This window comes from Sarcophilus harrisii, chromosome 4 (assembly GCF_902635505.1).
Source record: "Sarcophilus harrisii chromosome 4, mSarHar1.11, whole genome shotgun sequence".
Taxonomy (NCBI): domain Eukaryota; kingdom Metazoa; phylum Chordata; class Mammalia; order Dasyuromorphia; family Dasyuridae; genus Sarcophilus; species Sarcophilus harrisii.
In genome coordinates this window covers 65158233-65174610 of record NC_045429.1, presented here as the reverse complement: position 1 = coordinate 65174610, position 16378 = coordinate 65158233, and the positions used below count along the sequence as shown (strand labels likewise).

General features: G+C 39.7%; 1 protein-coding gene across 1 annotated transcript in view; it reads right to left on the bottom strand.

Moving 5' to 3' along the window:
- The window catches only part of BRINP2 (BMP/retinoic acid inducible neural specific 2), a 169198-nt gene extending 153510 nt beyond the window's left edge, over window positions 1-15688 (bottom strand). The window contains exon 1 of the mRNA XM_031936934.1: window positions 14702-15688. The gene's annotated coding sequence lies outside the window, so the exon portion shown is untranslated. The remainder of the gene's footprint in view (window positions 1-14701) is intronic.
- Between the last annotated feature and the right edge of the window lie 690 nt (window positions 15689-16378).

Below are 16378 nucleotides of genomic sequence, written 5' to 3'. Positions count from 1 at the left end.
CTTTCTTTGATCTTTTTGGGAAATAGCCTTGGTAGTGGTCCAGTTGGATCCTAATTTAACAACTTTTGGGATATAAATCCAAAATGATTTGCAGAATGATGTGAATTCCCAGATGTACTAACAAAGCATCAGTCTTTGTCTTCCTATAGTCCTTCCAATTTGCCATTATCTTGGTCTGTCACCCTTGTGAATGTTATATCCTCAGAACTGCTTAAATTTACATTTAAGTAATTATTAATAATTTGGAGAAGTTTTCATAGGCCTTTGATAGCTGATATCCTTTGAAAATTGCCTGTTTATGTAAATAAATACATGTGTGTGCACATATATATGTATACACACACATGCATATAGATGTACATTTCTAGAGGGGCTGCGAGGTGGCACAAGGGATTGTTCTAGATGAAGTCAGGAAGATATCTTCCTGAGTTTGAATCTGGTCTTAAACACTTATTAGCTGTGTGATCCTGGCCAAGTCACTTAACTTTTTGCCTCAATTTCCTCAGCTATAAAATGGGAACACACTGGAGAAGGAAATGACAAATCATTCTAGTATCTTTGCCAAGAAAAACCTAAACAGGGTCACAAAAAGATGGATATGGCTGAAACAATGGAACAACAAATTTGCAGAGGATGAGGGATAGGGTACTAACACCTATAGGGCTGAAGAGAAAGACTTTCAATTGGAGGTGGCAAAGGAGGGGATTTTTGGAGGAAGAAGTTTATAGCAGACTTGTACAAAATCACATTGGCAGGAAAAGGAGTGTCAGGTTTAAGGATAACATGTAGGTCATGTTGGCTAGAACTTTGAAGGCATGAAAGGGAGTTGTATAATACTCTGAGAAAGGAGGCCAGAGCTATATTGTAAAGGGTTTTAAATTCCTTTTTTAAAAAGGTTCCAAATCATTATCCCATCTAGAATGTATTTTCCCAACCTACAGAATCACAGACTTTGAATTGTTATTGACTTCCCAGGTCATCAAGTCCAATTCCCGCATTTTGCAAAAAAGGAAACAGAGGCCCAGAGACATGAATCCAGAATTCAAGAGTCTTTTTTTACTGATTTATGTCATATAATCAAAGATCTGAGATCTTTAGAGAGTCCCACCTAAAAGACCTATACAGTCCCTGCTACTCGGAATAATTTTGTTATGTTTGCAGAAGCAAAACCCATATAGCTGAAGTCAATTCTTTCAAAATTAACCCATTTTCCTTCATATAAATATGCATTAAAATCATAATCTGCATGCAACATAGCACAAACTGGCTGTATTCTTTTGGTTTTTTTCTTCTTTTCCCCAAATTAAGTCTTTGCAAGTCATTGCCAACCCCATTTCCCACACAGTATTTGTGTAATGCATTTCAAGAAGCCAACCAAATATTATATTTCATATAATGTCTGTCACCTAGCAAGAAGTCCACTGCCTTCACTGAAACAACCAACCTTAGACCAATTACTTACATATACTTTCAAATGCTATAGTTTCTTGCACTCACAGAAAAAGCCTGGGTTGGGGCAAGGCAAAAATGCCTCAGGTAGAAGAATTAGCAAAAGGTTGAAAGAATTGGAATGCAGACACTCAGAATTGATATGAAACTCTAAATCCCAGCACCTGGGTGAGAGTATCATTAATGTTCAACAAAATCCACAGCTGGGCAGCATCTCACATGACTCCAAAACCTAATGAATGCCCCAGTGGCACATACCACTGATGTTTCTGAAGCTTTCAATTGTAAAAGGAATTCCTTTGCAATATCATGCTTGGATCCTAATATTTACACTTATATTCTGTTACTTCTGTTCCTAAAAATGTTGTTGACACCATGCATCTACAGATGGAATACATTATGACTTCAGGATCTTGAGTGAAGAGAGTTTATCTCCCTTTTTTCCTTCCCTTAATACATTCACTTAAACTCATTTGTCCACTCACTGGTCACAGTGGCTGAAACCTCTAGGTTTAAATATGGAAAGATCATTGAATATGGACATATCGGATATCTAAATAAAAATGCGAATAAAAAAAAGAAAATGTACATTGTAAAAGGGGAAGGAAGAAATGATAAACATGGAGATTTCCTTGTAAAAGTAGATATCTCTTAGGATCTCCAGCCTTGCTAAGCAGAATGAGAAGGAAGTGAGAGACAAGGAAGAAAGGTAGAGTTTAGAAGGAACATTTACACCCAAGACTGAATTTACTTTAGAAAATGTCACCTTGCCTCCCTTTTAATCCAGCCTCACCTCTAACCCTCATCTCCCCATTTCCTGTCACTTTCTGCTTTTCCCAATCCCCAACAAACATGCAGGAGATTCTGAAAATAACTGTGGAAGATTCATAGCATAAGTAACAGATGGCTTTGTTGAAAGACAAATGATCAGGTATCTATTACTACCACACCCTTAGATAAAGAGCATCTCCAAGCTTGAGGTTACAGATGCTGCAATAAACACTGTGCACTCCAAGGTCCCAATCTAGCCCAGAGAGAGTCTTCTTCATAAATGTGCTCACTCCAACCCCCAGGCATCTTCCTGTCTGGAGTCTGGCCTCCTGCTCCAGACAGGTGCATTGTAACAAAGTCATCTGCCTCTAGGGGTCTCTAGCGTATAGAGGTTTCTTTGGACTCCCTAACAAAGCCACTGAAGCTGCTTTATCAGCTTTGTAACTCAGAACCCCAAAGAGAGGAAGAGAGAGTAGAGGAAAAAAATAGGAGAGAAGGCAGAGGACCTTTCCCCTCCTCAAATCCTGCTCTACCACCTGCTCAGAGACTGACCTTATTTATAGTGTGTTAAATGGTTAAATAAGGAGTGAAAAGAGGGAGACATTAACCACCCTTACAATCCTCACTGATGTGCTTCAGCATGTCTGTTCCTCAAGGGGATTCCAAGGACTTCCCTCTCCGCTCTCCATTCAACCCCATCTCAAGACTATCAGGCTAGAACAGGGAAAGAGGGGTGCATGGATCATGGGGGCTATCTTAAAAGGACCACTGGGCCTCCTCTCTCACTTTTCAGAACTTAGCTAATCAAGCCAATAACTGGAGTCTCCCTAGCCCAGCGCTTCAGCCTCTTCAGACTCATGATTTCTCACTCCCACTGTTGAGCCCTGTTACTATTGGTGTTAAGATCCTAAAAATTGAGGTCCTGGGAAGAAAAAAGAAGGAAGGAACTGAGATATTGGAGAAAGCAGCATCTGCATTTCTGCCAGGCAAGTGGCTCAGACACCTGGGAGGAAACTTTTTTTTTTTTTTTTTCTGAGACAAATGCTGGAAGAGGACAATTTTTGCTGAGGGCCAAAATGTCCAAATACAGTCTTTTCCATTGCATCATTGCTGAGTAGAGCACCACAAAAGGAGCAGCTATGATGACAGGGAAAGAAAAAGCAATTCAAGCTATTCTCATCCCACAGTGAGTTTCATCTTCAAATTTGTGCTTTTACATAAGCTATATCCCATGCGTGATTTGTGCTCACTCTCTCCTCCTCTCAGTGTCTTCTGATCCCTGGTCCAGTCAAAGCTTTACTTCATGTGTCACCTGCTACTTCTTATGTGATAGGTCTTTTTTGATTCTCCTAGTAGGTAGCCAATCAACCTATTTTTAAAAATTGTTATTATAGCTTTCTATTTACAAAACATATGCATGGGTAATTTTTCAACATTGACCCTTGCAAAATCTTCTGTTCCAAATTTTCCCTTCCTTTCCCCCAGCCCCTCCCCTAGATATCAGGTAGACTAGTACATGTTAAATATGTCAAAGTATATGTTAAATCCAATATATGCATACACATTTATAAAGTTTTCTTGCTATAGAAGAAAAATCAGATCTAAAAACAAAGAAAAAACCTGAGAAGGAAAACAAAAATGCAAGCAAACAACAGAGTGAGAATGCTATGTTGTGGTCTACACTCATTTCCCATAGTTCTCTCTCTGAATATAGATGACTCTCTTCATTACTGAACAATTGCAACTGGTCTGAACCATATCATTGTTGAAGGGAGCCACATCTATCAGATTGATCTTCATATAGTCTTGTCAATCAACCTAATCTTTTATTGACTTTGATATAATTTGTATTTAGCGAAATGTGTACATAATGCATCACCCCAGTAGAATATAAGTTCTTTGAGGCCAGGGCCTATTTTATGTTTCTGTATCCTAAGTGCTTACCATAGCATCTGAAATATAGCTTAATAAATTGTTTATTGAATGAAAAATGGGTTCATATTTAGTTTACATATCAAATTGCATTTAAAAAAATTTTTCCCAGTTACATCAAATTGCATTTTAAAGGTGCCAAGAAGTCTTAGTTTAAAATGAATCCTGCTGTGAATTCTTAAGTAATGAAAAAAAAATTTCTTTGCATTTAATTATATTTTATTTTATCTTTAAAATGAAGAAATTTGGACAGAGATCCCTTCCATTTATATTTTTATTTTATTATGTTATTATCTATTTTATTAGGCACTCCTCTTACTTTTCATCACTTAACTGGACCAGTCTAGTAGTTGGGCTTTGTAGTCATAGGCTCCAGTGTTTTCCCACTACTTTTTCTTCTTTCTATTCCACCATTCCTGAGACATTCAGCTTTGGCTTCCCATGGTTTTGTCCTTGTAATTGCAACTTCCTACTCCAAGCTTTTCAGGGACTTGGGAAGTTTTTGATTCATTGAAGAGAGACTGATCATCTTTCACGTATGCTGATGACAACAACTCATCAACCTCTCAATCAAAGAATTATTGGAAAAAGCCCAATTGACCTTCAAGGAGATGGCAAGGTAAATAGTGACTACGTTTGCTAAAGCACTGAGGATTTGCAAAGCACAGTGTACCATAGTAGGTACTGTACTGGTTAATTTGAAGTCAGGAAAAATCTTGTTTAGAATTCTGCCTCTATCCCAGCTTAGCTAGGTGACCATGGGCAAATCATAGAAGCTGTATAAGCCTCGGTTTATTCGTCTGTGAAATGGGAAGAAAGATGCCCTCAGTACCAAGATTGTAGTGTGCAGCAAATGAGATAATGTATATTAAATGCCTTTGTAATCCTTAAATTACCCTATAAATGTCAGCTATTTTTTTATCCCATCTATAATTTCATTCATATAGGGTGATTTGCATGAGGAAGCCAATGCAGATCAGCATCTGCTCAACAAATTATAGTTTTGGATGTTTTCATTCTTAAAAGTAAGATCTTTTGGTACCTTTAAAATGCAATATGATTCACAAACTAAATAGAAATCCATTTTACATTCATTCATATAAATCTAGGATACTGTGATAGGTACCTGGGGTATAGAAACATAAAATAAAACAGGCCCTGGACTCAAGGAACTTACCTTCTATTGAGGAAGTACAATATGTACACATATCACTGAATACAATATATATATTTGAAGTCAATAAAAATTAAGTGAGTTGGCTACCAAGTAGAGGAATTAGAAAAAGGTCTCATGTGGGAGGTAGCAGGTGACAAGAGGTAAGCTTTGACTGGAGCCATGGATCAGAAGACCTTGAAGGGAAAAGGAAAGAGTACATCTCATGCAAGCGATGAAGCTTATGGAAAAGCACAAAGATGAAGAGAGATGGAATTCACTCTTGGATGAAAATGACTTAATGGTTAGCTAATAGACTGGGTTGCTAATAGGTTCAGTGACTATCCCATAATCACAAAGTCATCAGGTGACAGAAATGAAAGTTGAACCCGGATCTCCCTATCTTCACAGTTTGCCCTCCATCCACTTTACCAGATTGCTTTTCTAGCTAATTTTTAAGTAATGAAAAAATGGCATAATCCCTATCTTCAAAGGCCTTATGATCTAGTAGAACATCAAGACGGTATGGCACTGAGATTATACTCTAAAGAGCGTATTAAAGAGGTAAAATTGGAACTATTAAGAGATTGAGGAGAAAGTGAAACCATTTGGTGAAGGGAGCAAATTAAGAAAAGTTTCATGGTGGTGATTGCAAAGCTATAAAGCATTAAAGAAGACTAGGGAATACATTCCAGATATGGGAAACAAACAAATGTAGTTCCTGATTTTTTTTAAGACCATTCCTTCTGACCCATTTATGTATGTTTTACTCCTTGCAGAGGTGAATGTCCTATGCAGAAAATCAAATCAAACCAAACCAAATCAAGCCACAGAACATGGAATCAGGAGATCTGACTTTAGTCCTACCTCAATTACTTCCTAGTCTGTGACCCAGGGCAGATACTTAAAGGTTTCTGAGTTTGTTTCTTCATCTGTAAAATGAGGAAGTAGACTAAATGACCTTTAAGATTCTTTCCAGCTCTCTTTCTACACACCTTAATCCATGGAATTATATCAGGCCATCAGTCTGCTTGTTCCATTCCAAATCTAAAATTTTATGATTTTATGCTTATGCTTGGTAGCCTTCTAGCTATATTTAGGATGCTTTACTTTTCTCAAGTATCTCAGAATCATGCTGTTTGTAGGAAAGAGTTTAAAGTGGGATGGATGGTGAAGCAGGAATGTAGATGTTGGGCTTACAGCCTGTGGGAATTGACCAGATGAAGATGAATCGGGTTCCAAAAAGGCCCTTGAGGGCACTCAGTTTTAATATTATTAAACTTTTATGCAACACCCACAATGTGACAGGTATATGAGAGAAATAGAGACAGATAAGGGAAAAAAGGTGATGCAATGTGAGCTTCTAATAAAATTGTGACATTTGTCTTCATTTTCCCCTTCAACTGATCTTCCTATGACTTCTTCCCATTTTGCAGAGACCCCCCCCCCCCACATCTGTATTCTCCAACAGAAAACCTATGCTTGTATTTATACTGTATTATTTTCTGTCTAAGGTTCCTATGTGACTCTCTGAATTTGATCTATGCTCCAGGACAACAATCCATGCAGGTTTTCTTTGTGACCTCTTCTTCCATGAGTACTTAGTAACTTGTCTTGTGTGTCATTTCCTCAATGTATAAGCACATTGCTTTCTATTAGGGAATTAATAAATGTGTGGTTAATGTTAATTTATTCCCTTCCTCTCATATTTGAATTTTATCAGGCTTTTCTAAAGGCTGTACTGGAGGGGGTGATTTTTTGGGGGTAGATCTCTTGGTACCCCTCCAATTAAAAGGCATTAAAGCCTCATACCTTTGGCATCGAGGAATAAACTCGATTACAATAAGAGTCTTTGCAACAGTAAGCAAAGCTTTCCTTTCTTTGAGGTTCCTAAGGATTTTCATTAACTTCAGATGACCTTTTGGAAAAAACAAACTACCCCCAATCTCTCCCCCAACTTGGATTCAGTTGCTATATGTTGGCCACTACTTCTCTACCAAAAGGTCTTCCAGATTCTAAGATGTAAACAAAGTTAAAGTAAGGTATCATATTTGATGAATTGTCATTCAACAAGCTTAGCTTAGATTCACTGTGTTAATTCAGAGTATCTTAATTTTGAATGTGATTATTCAAAATGAAACCAGTTGTACTGCATAGTTTATATGCTGCTACAAAAATTATTCTAGTACAGAACCTGACCTGAGGATTTTTTTTTTTTCTTGTGAGACTGCAGTGATTCACTCTGGGAGACATAGGGTTTGTTCTTGTTTGATTGAATGATAGAGTGAGTGACAGGAAACATGAAGGGTTGAATGAGTACCGAATCTGCCCCTTAAGCGATTTGGGGCAAGTCACAAAACTCTGGGCCTCAGTTCTCTTATCAGTCAAATGTAGAGGATGAGGTTAGATGGCTCTTTATGTCTCTAGCTTCAAATCTATAATCAAATACACTTATTCTTCAACACCCATTAATGCTTCTCAAGATTTCAAGTGACCCTATCAATGATATAGTTTTCAACTCTAGCTTTAAGGCATGGAAGAATGGTTAGTCATATAAGGCAAATCATTCTGCTTCACTTTTAGCTTCAGGAAAAAGAAATTGACTAAATTTCCATAAATCATAGTTTTCTGAGCTTTCTAGTCTCCACCGTTCAGTATATTTTTCTTTTATGTGTCACCATTTTGTAGGACTTAGACTTTGAAACTAGAAAAGCAGCAGAGCACCCATCTACTCCCACACAACTTATGGGTTCATCCATCACTTCACATGAATGAGGAATCACACCAGTCTTAATCCTTCTCTTAGTTCTACTTCTGATTCTCTAAATTTCACCACCATGCCTCAAATGCTTTCTCAATCTAGAAGTTCCCTCATCTTGGGATATCTCTCAAGTTCCCATTCTTTCACTGGTAATTTCCTTCTCAGCTTTCCATGCTGAAATGTAGCCATCCTACATTCTTCTCTTGACTCTCTGGAACTCAGCACTATGACTCTATGTTAAGAACCAGCCCCTCCTCTTGAGCTTTCTTATGCATTATCTTCTCTCATTAGGCTCTAAATTGCTTGGGGGCAGAGACTGTCTTGGTTGTTCCTGACTTCATATTCCCAGTCCTTAGCACAGTGCCTGTCACATAGTAATTGCTTAATAAATTCATGTTGACCAATTACTATCCATAGATCATTTAATAGTAGATGAAACATTCAAGGTATACTCAAGGATTGAGTAATGAAAATTGCAAGTCCTGCCATTGTAAAACAACCCTAAATAAAGGAAAGTGATTATTTATATAATCCAGAGCCCAACATAAATCCCACTGATATGTTAATATTTTTCCTCAAACTTCTTAAAACAATTCACTCCTTTGTACCCATCACCACACTCCACATTGAATTATACTTAGCTGTATATATATCATATTCCCCCCCCCCCCCCATCTTTCTTCCCCTTTATATATAATACAAGCCCCTTTAAGGTATGTAAGACAGCTAGAAAGCATAAGTAGATAGAGCACCAAGCCTGTTGTAAAGAAAACCCAAGTTAAAATTTGATACCTTCTAGGTATATGACTCTAGACAGGTCACTTAATCCTGTTTGCCTCAGTTTCCTCATTTGTAAAATGAATTGGAAAAAGATATGGCAAATCACTTGAGTATCTTTGCCAAACAAACAAACAAACAACAACAACAACAACAAACAAACAAATAGGGTCAAAAAGAGTCTTTAAGACAATGGGGAAAAATGACTGAAAAACAATAAAAGCAGGTACTGAATCTTTTTTTCCCCCTTTTTATTCCCACTGCCTCTCATAGTGTCTTTCTCACAAGTGTGTTCATGGGATAATAGAATTAGATCTTGAAGGGACCTTAAGATCACCTAATCAAACCACTTCAGTTTCATAAGTGAGAAAACTAAGTTACAGATATATGATTTCACTTGTTCAAGATCACACAAGTAAGAAGTAACAGAGCTACCATTTCAAATCTAGTCCACTGACTTCTACACTAAGGCTAGTGCTTAATGGTGGCTGAATCTTGTCAGCAGCTTACTCATCCACCAATATCAAACCTGGTTGTCAGGGTCACACTTCCCTTTAACTACGAGTGAGGGAGTCAAGGAGAACTTAACTGAACGAATGAAAAGCTGAAGCATCTCACCACGGTGGCTAAATGCAGATCAGGGGGCTTCCATGCCTTGGCAGGGAATGGGCATGAGAGGGCATTAAGGCCTAGTGAGGGTTTTTAGCAAAATGGAAGTCATCTATGACTGCCAGCCTGCAGGAAAGATAATAAGAATGAGAAAGCAAAATGGAATGGGATTTTGTGGACAATGAGTTTTTCTCTTTATGGAGAAACTTATAACCTATGTGACTTTGGACCAGTTATAAATCCCATTAATATTCATACTGGCTATAAGTCTCCAATCTATGGTGGAAGGGGGCACCCAAGGAATCAGAGCCATATGCAAAGAGACTTTTCAATGCCAGGAATCAAATGAAGAATAATGTAGAGAATGTGACAGTTTTATCAGCTTTCTCAAAACATGACCTTTCCTTTGACAGATAAGGTCTACCTGTCATAGGTCTGCCGTTGACCAGATAAGGGTAAGGCCAAATGTTGCTTCCACTGTATGTGTTCATGGCCCTTGGCTTTTTCTCAGAGCTGCCCCTCATACTAGAAATGATTTGATCTTCTCTAGATTAGCTTGAGAAAAGCCTGAATCACAATATCTAGTAGTAAGGCTGCTGACAATACAGCACAACCTCCTCCCCACCCCATCCCATCCTCCCTCTCCTCCAGTGTGATTTCAACAGCAAATGTTTTATTAAAAAGGAAAAGGAGGAGGAGAGGTAAGAGGTTATGCACACAGACATGTTCAAGAATTTTAAGACTGAAAACTCCTCAGTGCTAAATAACTCAGAGCTTTGGTATTCCACTGGGTTTAAAGGCAGGCTGAGAAGGGAGTATTTGGGAGAAATTAAGACTACTTCAAAAAGTCTCCAATTTCAGTTAGATAGGATGACTTATAATGATGTCTTTAAATCTAGGTGATCCCTTATCAACTAATAGCAATTCCCATGCCATTTTCTAATATGAAATTGGTGAATCACCTGAATTTCATTAGGATGTTTTTGTTTGTTTTTCATTTCACATGGGCCATTGATTGGAAAAGGTGGTAAAGACTAATTCACACTTCAGTATTCCAGTGAACAAACATTATAGACTCTCAAGCAAGGGGGGCTTCTTAATTGTGTGTGTGAGCAATGGCAAGAGTAGTGTATTTGTGTGTGTTATGGTAAGTAGAGTATTTATCTATGTGTAATGGTAAGAGTGTGTGTGTGTGTGTGTGTGTGTGTGTGTGTGTGTGTCTCCCTTTGGCAATAGTGAAATCAAGGGACTTCTTGGAATCAATGTTTTCAAATGTATAATATAAAATATGTAAGGTTGGAAAGGAAACCAATTATAATCCTACTAGTAACAATAATTAGCATTTATAGAGTACTTTACAATTTGCAAAATGTGCTACAAATATTAACTCATTTAATCCTTTAACTCTAGGAGGTAAGCATTAATATCCCCATTTTATAGATGAGGAAACTGAGGCAATTATAATAAAATATAGTTTAAAAATTTGTTAAAAAAGATTTACTGCTTTAAATCATTTTATCTAGGTCTTAGAACTGTTTCCTTCAGATTGACTATTATTAAAATTCAATTGCTACTTTATTATCAGTAGTCAAAGGATAAAAAGTGGGTTGAAATTCAAAGGGAGAAGTGGGTCTTCAGAATAGTTCTGAAGACATCTGGTCTCCTCTTTATTACCAATCACAGTTACTGTCATTTTTTTATTTTTATTTTTTTTTTTTACTTTCTTTCTTCTTATATTCTCCTCAGTCCAAATCCCAACCATTCACCAAAATATAAATCAGATGCTGCCTCTTTCTAATAGGTTTCCTGGATCTCCTCCCCATCCCACCAATTGAAAGTGGTATCTATCTATCTTCAATTCATGTTTATTGTCAATCCTGTATAATTCATTAGCAACTTTTTTATGGCTTAGAATTATAATTTACGCCATTATCATTATTTAACTTCTCCTTTGTTTTATAGGTTTATCCAATTATAAGCTTCCAGAAGGCAAGCAAAGGATTCCATCTTTATAAACCTCATGGCACCAAGCAAGTATTTGTTGGTTTTTATTAACTCTCTAACACAACCTTATGTTCAGGTATTATCTCCAATTTCATTTTATTGTCAGTCCTGTATAGTCCATTAGCAATGTTTTTATGACTTAGAACTATAATTTATACTGTTATCATTATTTAACTTCTCCTTTGTTTTATAGGTTTCACCAACTGTAAACGTCCAAAGGGCAAGCAAAAGATTCCATCTTTCTAAACTTCATGGCACCAAGCAAGTATATGTTAGTTTTTATTAACTCTCTAACACAACCTTGTATTCAGGTATTATCTCCAATTTCAATTAAAAACAGAGCTGCTGAAACAAAATGAGTTATCCATTAAAAGAAATAATAATAAAAAGGCAACAGAGTCCGGCATGGGCAAGGGAGTTATGAGATTGAAGCTTTCCATTTTGCTAAAGACTGACAATGTAACCTATATAATGCCATTTAACCTTTCTGTGCTTCTCTTTGCCATTCCCCCTCCCAAATTGTAAGGAAGACACTTAATATCAGTTCTGGCTCTACCTCACAGGATAATCAAACATAAATGATACAATAAGCTTGTGTGAAGATTAATTAGATGAGCACTGTAGAGTACTCTGGGCTCTTCGAGAAAAATGCTGTAATACAATTTATACAGGGCTGTTATTATTTAAGAGAAATAGTTGAATCACCAAAAGCAAAGAACACAGTGCTGGAGGAGGGGAAAGGGAGATTACAGAAAGGGATGCAGTGAGGATAACCCAGGACATCTGCCTAGGAAGCTCCTCCATCCTGAGCATCTCAAGTCAGCAGAAAGTACCCACACAGGTGTCTAAACTCCCTTAAGATTATCTCCTGTTTGTGAGTTGGGGAGTGATTGTGCAGCACTCTCTTGGAGGGACTCTTTTGATGTGCAAATCCCAGAAGGATTGCCTATGTCTGGGGAGAGGTTATCTGGAAGAGGTAGAGGATGAAGGGCTGCCTCTGGCACTGTCTGTACTTTGCCCTCTCTTTACTCTGTAAACAACCTGTTGGGATGCCAGATGAGAGTCTCCTGAAGAGGGTCTCCAGGGCAGGCTACTGGAGGGTCACTAGCACTCCAATCAGACAGTCAGAAACCCATTTGGGTGATGCTTCTAGGACTATTCTCTCTGTAGCTTCTCCTTTCCTCCCCCCTTCTCCCTCCCCCCCCCCCCGGCTCCATACCTGCCTGGCTGTCTTTGTTGGCCACATTTGCAGCACCCATCACTTCATTCTTCAAACCCCCCTATCTCAATTTTGGAGAGAAAGACCGTTCAGAGACTATTGAGATTCCCCTACTACTGCAGCTGTTGGGTACCAATACATTAAGCATTCTAGAGGGCTGAACTCCACTGGGAAAAATCCATATTCCCAAATCTGCTTCCCCTCCTCCCAACATTTCATAGAAGCCATTCCCTGCCCCCTTGCCCTCTCTCTCTCTCTCTCTCTCTCTCTCTCTCTCTCTCTCTCTCTCTCTCTCTCTCTCTCTCTCTCTCTCTCTCTCTCCATGGCCACTCTGTAAGGCAGCAAAGCGTGCGCTCTGCCGCACAGCAGAAAGCAATTATGGGTATTGATAGGATTTCAGGACCATCCTGGTAGAATTGCCCAGTTCCGCACCTGATGCTACAAGACAACTTACTCAGGTGGAGAGAGAACTCGGAAAGCTTCTGGATTAAATAAATAAAAATGTATGTAACAGCAATCCCTCAAGGAGGGCCTTCTCCAGCTCCTGATCCCTAGGATCCCTACTTAAGCATCACTCTCCCAGCTTCTTATGTCATCAGACTGGAACCCCTTTCCCCATTTCCCTTTCCCCTTACAAGGAAATTCTCCAAACTACTACCCAGTTGCTAGGCTGGTTACCACAGGCATCATATGCCCTCAGGTAATATGTTCAAGGAGTGGGTACATTTGGATGTGCACATGTGTGGAGAAAGATAGCTGCAGAAGCACTTGACTCCCCAATACACCTTCTCTCTCCCTTATTGGTTTATGCTGACATAACACTGTCCCCGATACAGAAGGCCCTGAGTACACAGCTACAAGGGCAGTCTTTGATAATTACTACCTTATTTTTTTTTAATCATTTGTTAATTTCCAGGGCACCTGGCTCCCTAAGCTAGGGATAACACACACATAGAGTTCTTTACAGAGGGGTCTGTTCAAGCATGTTAATAGTGCATTAGCTTGATTGTTAGTTAATATTTGGCTTAAGTCTATATACTCTGGATAAATATATACTACACAGAGGGCTGACTGGAGAACTCCTCTGGGCTCACAAGTTCATGTTCTCACTGAACAATTCAGTCTTCTCTGGCTAGGTCTGTGAATTGCCCAAGCACATTCTGTAGCCAGCATGCTCTTTCCATACACAGCTTTGTGGCTGTTTACATGCAGCTATGTGCCCAGGCGATCATGCATGAAAGTAACATGCAAATAAATATATGCAGGTCATTGAAAGAATGAAAAGAGCTACTGGATCTTAGAATAAATAGAATATTCCTCTCAGAACAGCAGAGCTGCCTGCTCATAGTCTCCAGTGCTTTGCCTGGTTTAACTCAATCAGTGGGACTTCCACCATCACCCCTAGGGAGAAGAATTCCTCTCTAATAAGGTTCCCTCTTCAGATTTTTTTTTTCCTCTGGCTTTTCAGTGTGGAAGAGAGTAAAGGAGGAAGAGGGAGGGACGCCAAAGACAGATACTATACAGGCATAACTAGGCTGTTATATGAACCGTAGGAATGGACCTCTCCTATGTCCAACCTATATTCAATTTATCCCAGGCAGAGTATGTCATGGACCAAGAACAGGCAAATAGACGGAGTCATCCCCTACGATTACTCCATAAGATGGGATTCTCTGAAGCTAATGAGAGTTGTTCTAACTTTGCAGACTTATCCAGGTAATAAGAACACAGGTCAGGAAGAATGTCCAGGGATCTGGCTGCCATGAAGCTAACGTGATTTAAAAAAAAAAAAATGACTAGATGTAGTTCAAGCCAGGAAGCCTTCAGCCCGGGTTAGGACAGGAGAAAGCTGAGAGACCAAGAAACACGGAATCCTCCCCTCTGGCTGCAACTGCTTGCAAATGCCCAAAGCAGCTTGCTTCCAGGAAGCATTTTGCCCCTTTCTCAGTCAACACAACACATGCAATCAACCTTTCTCAGCAAAACATCACCAGAAAGCCATCAGATACAATACACGCTTAGTTACCTTGAATCCTTGCTGTATCAGCTGCTCCCAAGCCCCAGAGCGTCTGAGAGGAGATTCCTAACAGATTCCAGGGTTTTTGCAGCCCCAACCACATCTCCGGTGGCAGCTTTCCAAAGTTTTTATTTCATGATTTCACGTGCTCCCCCCTCCCCCTTCCCATATTTGGAGGGGATGCGAACGCCTTCCTTTCAGAATGGGAGAGAGCACGGATACCCCTTTCCAAATTCTGTCTTCCCCTTGCTGCTGGTGCCGCTATACCTCTCGCCTGCTCTCTTCCAGCCGAACACCAAGAACTCCGGTAACCCAAAGCATGGTTAAGGAGTGCTTCTGGACTGGATCAGAAGGGTGAAGACAAGACGAAAGAAGCAATGACAGTACAAAACCAGCCCCTTGGGGAGTCCTAGGTCCCTCTGCGGAGAGAAATCCAGGAGCTCGCCTTCTTTTCCAACTCTAAAAAGCCTCTCACTCTCTCTTCTCCCAATCAGTGCTTTTCACTTGGGGAAAGGCAAGTCCACAGCGTTCAGCCGAGATCATGCTGCTAGCTGATTTGCTCCTGCCCTCTCTACACACAGCAGGTGCACCCACAGAGGTGGGTAACTAGTAGAGAGGTCCCCCCGGCTTGAGACACAACTAACCCAGGAGCCGGTTCTCGGCGATTTGATTCCAAGACTGCCTATAGCCCTGCGTTCCCATGCTCCGACTCCGAACTCTGTACCTAAGCAGTGTCACCTGCAGACTCAGGCACCAGATGAGTGTCTTAAGATAACAATGCTTCCCTGCCTGCCTCCCTCTCTTCCTTATGCGAGGAGGTTGGCAGCCAATGAGATCCGTGGTCACACTTCCTCCAGGTGCCGATTGGCTAGCCAGCTTTGCAGGAGGGAGGGCTCTGGATCTTACCGGCTATCTCCTTTGGTTAGCTAGTAGGCTGGGGTAGAAGCTCGGTTAACCCTCCCAGATTTGCAGCAAGGACTTTCCAGTCTGATGGAAAAAGTGATGGACAGATGCCTGACTCGGGGTTGGGTTGGTGTAGGCAATTTGGGACAAAAGAGGTGGAGTCAAAAAAAAAAAAAAAAAAAAAAAGGAAACTCAATGTTCCCTATTCTTCTTAGAATTACAGTTACGCCTTGGTCACACTTATATTGTTGTTAACTTGAACTCCTGCATACAGAGGTCCGTTTCTGATTTACAGAGTGGAGATTGACCATGCAATTTTTTTTCTCTCTTTTTTTTCTCTTGCTCCTGAAATATCTAATACATTTACTGTAGCAATAAGGCCAAAGATGAAAGACATTTATTTCAAAATACTAGCAAAGAGAGAGAGAGAGAGAGAGAGAGAGAGAGAGAGAGAGAGAGAGAGAGAGAGAGACTATAATGAGTAGGGAGAAATAAAAGAGGAGAGTTAAGGGCTCGGGGAGATGGAGTTATAAAGCTTAGCAGCAGACTCAGAAAATTTGGATGGACAAAAGTAAGACAGAGACAGCCCTCAAATCAGTAAGAAAAAGCAAGTGAAGTGGAGCAATCTGAGGGTACTGGATTATTCATCTTCATCCCAGGGACGGATTAGAAAGGGAACCAACACACACACACACACACCAAAACACTTTTGCTTGGCTTCCTTCATATTTATGCGATGGGGGTGGAGGACGTGGGGGGTGGGGATAGGGATCTCGTTCTCAT